Source organism: Hemicordylus capensis, chromosome 2 (genome assembly GCF_027244095.1).
Source record: "Hemicordylus capensis ecotype Gifberg chromosome 2, rHemCap1.1.pri, whole genome shotgun sequence".
In the NCBI taxonomy this organism is placed as follows: Eukaryota; Metazoa; Chordata; class Lepidosauria; order Squamata; family Cordylidae; genus Hemicordylus; species Hemicordylus capensis.
In genome coordinates, this window is record NC_069658.1 from 315013455 (window position 1) to 315019024 (window position 5570).

General features: G+C 41.1%; 1 long non-coding RNA gene across 1 annotated transcript; it reads left to right on the forward strand.

Annotated features, from left to right (window-relative positions):
• The first annotated feature begins 761 nt into the window (after positions 1-761).
• LOC128346110 (uncharacterized) lies at positions 762-5177 on the forward strand. The gene is made up of 4 exons (XR_008316784.1): positions 762-817; positions 2584-2812; positions 4014-4157; positions 5047-5177. It is a non-coding gene; the product is annotated as an uncharacterized LOC128346110 (long non-coding RNA).
• Positions 5178-5570: the final 393 nt, after the last annotated feature.

Here is a 5570-nt window from a genome sequence, read left to right on the forward strand (position 1 = left end):
GAAGCACATGTTTAACCCCCTCATTTTCGAGTCATTGGCCACATTGATGGAAGTGGAGTTTTTCTTCTCAATTGGGAGGGGCTAGAATGGCCTAACCTCACATGTGATGGAAAACAGTTTCCCACCATTGCAGCTTTAGTCTGGATGTTGGCCCTTGAGATGCCATCTAAAAGGGCTTAACACATTCAGTGTTGTCTGTTTCTTGGATCTTGAAGAGATTTATTGTTGAATATTCAAAAGACAGCAAGGTAACATTCATGAAGGAGCAATCGCCATATAGAATGTGTGTTGCAGTACAGACTACCTGCAAAATTGCTCTCATGCATGCCTGTGTCACCATGTTGACATCTTTTCAGGACACAAGACCTATGGGCAAAGGTGAACCATCCAGTTTTCTGAAACATAACTAATAAATAACACTCAGGACTATTTCACACATACTAAAGTGAATGCAACAGGCATGTGTTTACTAATGTATCATACAGGTGTACACATCAGATAAGAGACAACTGATAATTGCATGAGCCATGAACCATCAGAATTTATTTTAATGTGAATATATGTGTTGCATATGTTAAAATGACTGAGAAGAATATACTTGAGAAAAGTAAAATAAACAGTTTTGGGTGGGATAACTGCCAAGTTATGCTGTCTTGCTGGGTTTATTGTTTTACTGGAAAAATATTTGACTTGTAACCTTTTTAAAAAGAATATCATGGATAACATCTGTTTGTTTATCCTTTCTCTCTCTTGAGGTATTTCAGGAATTGTGAGATCGTCCAGCCTAATTCAGAGTACTAAACCACCCTAACAGCTGGTAAGAGCATGTGGTGCTATGTGAAAAAGATGCACACGCAAGGCTAATTGAATTCTAAAAGTTAATAATGCTCTTAAGTACAAAAGAGCTGAAAGCTGCATGCATATTATCTAGAGGGCCTGTTGTTTTAAGTATTCATAGAACCAGCATTGTGGTTGGGTTCAGAAGTGGTGGGAAATAGTCTGATAGCTGCTGTGTATGGAGCACTTGGCTGTGTCTGGAGCATTCTCATCCACCACTGAGAGTATCCTTTCTAATCACGCCTACAAAAGTTTCCTTGCTGCCTCCATTGACAAAGGTGCACTGTGGTCTTGAGCTAAAGTCAGGAATAGGGCTGTAGCTCAGTGGTAGAGCAAGTGTTTTGTAATTATTATATATTATTATTAAAGGTTCCTGGTTCAATCCCTGGCATTTCAAGATAGGGCTGAGAAAAACCTGTGCCTGAAACCTTGGAAAGTCAGCGGCTGTCCTCATGAGTTGTCAAGCCCAGGCTTAAGCAACCAAGGCTGGGCTTGGCTGCTCATGAGAACCGCCAGGATCTGTGCTGCGGCACCAAACCCTGAGGTTAAGGGTGCAACCCTGGCTCCAGGATCATGTATCGGTGCGAGCTGCTGACATAGAGACGGGCACCTAAAGCACCTGTCCCCTGGGGAAATTCCCCAGTACATTGAGCTCGGTGTGCAGTGCACTGTGGGATTCATGGAGGCTGGGACAATGAGTCCCGGCCTCTGTTTACTAGCACAGCCTGGAGAAATGCAGAGAGTCATCCATACTGTCCTAGCAGAACTGGTCATGGGGGTACATGGCTTGCACATTGCCCAGCTGCAAAGGGTTGTCTGGGGGAAGGTAGGTTGAACCCCGCCTTCCCCTCCACCCACCTGACTGTGCATCTGCACAGTCGTGTGAACAGCCTCTCAGTATACATTCTCGCTACCAGTCAGTGTAGACGATACTGATCTAGATGAGCCGATGGTCTGACTCAGTAAAAGGCAACTTCCTAAGTACTGAGGAGTATTTCAGTAGTCATTTGTTGAAACGGTGACTTCATGTGGCATGATTCACTAAAATGGGCATTTAGCCAACAATTAGAGCAATGAGTGAAAGTCATCACCCTAATGTAAATTAGTTTAGAGGCCCATTGTAAAATGTGTTCTGCTTTCTTGCCCTATTAGAATGAAAAGGTATCTCTTCTTAGGAGGAAGGCAATTAAAAGTGCAAATTGGGAACTAATTTACACTTTATGGAAACAGGTGCATTTGCAGCCTTGAAACCAGTGAGACTTACATTGACAATATATGGGGGGGATGCACATTAGTGTCAACATATTGCCACCGGCTCATCTGGGACTGGTGGCTACTCGGGGACGGGTCTTCTCCGCTGCTGCCTCGAAGATCTGGAATGCGCTCCCTGCTGAAACAAGAACCTCCCCATCCAATTTTTAAAAAATCTTTAAAGACACATCTGTTCACGCAGGCTTTTAATTAAATACAATTTTAATAGTTTTAACATTGTTTTAAAATATTGTTTTAAATTGTTGTAATGTTTTAACTTTTTGTTGTCATTTATTTTAACCAATGTTTTAATTTTTCTGTTGTCAATTTTTTGGTGTAAACCGCACAGAGATGTAAGTTTTGGGCGGAATAAAAATATGTTAAATAATAAACAAACAAACAAACATGCTGGGTATTCCTGCCACCATACATGAAACTGGCCCTTTTTAAAGTAATTGTCCAAAACTACGTGCTGATTATCATATATTTTTCCAGAACTGTCCTTAAATGTAATGTGAGGAGAGAACTTCATGTTATAAGAAAGAAGAGGCTGCCACCAACATAGTCGTCCTGTGTTGAGTTCCTGACTCTAACTCTGTGACTGTAATATGACTTACCTCCTGTACTCTTGAGGTTGTAATGCTGAGCATTTCCCTGGCAGTGGCAGACAAAGAGGTGAAGTGAGGTTGAACAAATGAGCAGCATAATGGCTTCAGGACATGAGGTAATCTGTACTACGTGTTACAGAGAGGGATGAGGAAACTTATCAATGGGTTGCCTTTTTGGCAGCAGCCCTATGTGAGGTACTGCCTTGAGTATTCTGGCTCAGAAATGAGAGAAGTATTTTATGCCCATTGTCCAAGGGCTTGTGTGTGCCCAGTGGTATTTTTGGATTTTATTTGGATATCAGACTTTTTGTCTTTCCTCTGTACTTTTCCAAATGCATCAGTGCTGTTTGTAAACTGCTTTTGAAACTGCCTGAGGAAATTAATGAAGTTACCAATGTTGTCTTTGCTGTAGAATGAGACACATTTTAAAGTGGCAACTCTTTATTTAGCAGGAGGAGAGCAACCTGTTTATCCCTCCAGAGGCTGCTATCTTAGACTGGAAATCTTTTTGGGACAGGGAACAATTTTCTTTCACTGCATAAACCACTTTGTGAACTCTTTTTTGTGAGGAAAAGCAGTATATAAATATTGTTGTTGTTATTTTTATTATTTTATTTTATTAGAATGAGAGGGAAGCTACTGGGCTTCCTTTGCTTAGGCAAACTCAATAATAGGTTTGTTCTTCCCCCCCGCCCCCTCTGGATGTGACTATTATGAAGCCTTTTGTTACAGGATACTGAAAATTTGCAGGGCCTTTTGTGAGAGTCTCATTCCAGTTGAGTTGAGACTTCATAAATGCATGAGATGTTTGCCACTAGAGGCCAGTCACGAATGCCTTTAAAGCCATCTGCATTAAAAGTGTTTAACTGGTAGGGATCCCTGTCTGTCTGACTCTGAGCTGCTAACATATACTACTTTACTAATACATAAGATTGTGGCCTCCCTTTTAAGTGCATTGATGATAGCAGAACAGCAGATGTAGTCTTAAGAACATAAGCACAATTAAGTTTGGCTGCTGTGTAAGTGTTTTTCATGTATTCAGCTGTATACAGACATACCGGTTTAACCACTTATCCATCCTTCTCTTGTTACAACTGTAATTCTCCTAATGAATCTTTGAACTAGCACAGACTTGTACGAGTATTATTTATCATTGCTGTGTTATCCACCCATCTCCTACGCCCTTTTTTCTCTTTCCCACGCAGACTTTATTCAAATTTTAATGGCAGGCTTGAGGCAGAATCTTAACAATGCTAGACCTTGTTGCATTAACGGCTTGCATTTTCTTTTCATCTTTCCCCTCCCCTTCCCTGGCAGTCATTCTGAATATGGTGGACATCTAGAACCTGGTATATAATATTGTCGACATTTCATGTTGCTCAACTAGCATGCAGCATGTCAAGGGTTACTTGTTTCAATATGCCTGTTTTCCATGAACACTGATCGCATCTTGAAGCACAGGTAAAATTGCCCTTGTTAAATTTGAAATATCTGTAGCCCAGACCATCTGGTAGACAGTTAGATTCTGGATGGTAGTCATTATGGATCTGGCACGTTCTGCTTGCAAACATTATTTGGCAGAGAGCACAACAAAGACCTTCAGCCATCTAACAGGATTTTCCTTCAGCTTTCTCTGCCAATGTGGTTTGAAAATAGTTTGAGCCCTATATTTTTGTTTACTGTCAGATGCCCTATTTAGCTTTTCAAGAAAGGAGCCTGTATGTTTTCTAAAATCTGTGGCAAGGCTTCTGGTCTGGTTTCTATTAGAAGTGGCACCATCTATTGATTTATTTTCCCTCTTGGCCTTATGGTCTTTGGGAACTTAAAGCTTTGAAAGGTTTATATTTAGCCGCTTCAGTTGTATGGTTTGTTACTTTTCAAAAAAATCTCTATGTATTCTTGCATTTGGCAACCTTACATAAAATAACCATGCTCTGTTATATTTGCAATAATGATCAAGTCAGGCTTACCTTTCTGCCAAAGCATACATTTTTATTAAATTCTGACAAATAGCACATTTGGGTATGCATGGAGATGGTAGGAAGTGAATCTAGACATTCAGATTTTTATTTGTAAAAGGCGAGATCTGCAAAATTTGGATAATATTGAATAATATTTGAGAGTGGAGTCATCCCCTTCCAGGCACTGGAGCTGCACTGGTAGTTTACTGGGGACAACCTTCAGGAGGCATCTCCCCTTGAGAGTGTTCCTTCTCCTTTGATTTATACAGTACGTGTAGCCTCTGGCTTCTCTCTTCTTCTACAAAAAGCCTCTTAAAGTTTAGGATGGCCTGCTTACACACAATTTAGCATGATGGGCACTCAGCAGCTGCTTGATTTTGTTTTTCCAGATTGAGCCGGCCTTGCCTCTTTTGTGAGGCGATGATCAGCAACAGTGGCTCTGTGAAGTTGGATATTTTTGTTGCCTTGTATGACAAGCAAGAAAATGGAAGGGTGGGTGGGTGAAGCAAGCCCACAGAAATACTCAAAAGAGAGTTTACCACAATCTTGAGATGAGATTATGGTTTAAAGACTCATATTTGTAAAATAAAACTAAACTTATAAAAATAGGTATTTCATGGTGCTAATTTCCCAAACCCGTAGAAAGTTTTCCCAGTATATACTTACAAATATACCAGCCGAGCAGGCAAACGCACAGACAGACAGGACTGGTCATTAAAGCAGCATCCGTTTCCAAAGCAACCCCACCTCAGTGCTGCTTTTTATCTAGCCAGCTACATTTTTTCCCCTGTCACAGGTTACATCAGTGGAGCAGACTCTCCCTTGGTGGGAGGGGGAGACATAAGGCACCTGGAAGGGGGTGCAAAGTTGTGAAGTTGATGGGCTCCTGCGGCAGAACTTCAGAAACCCTTTC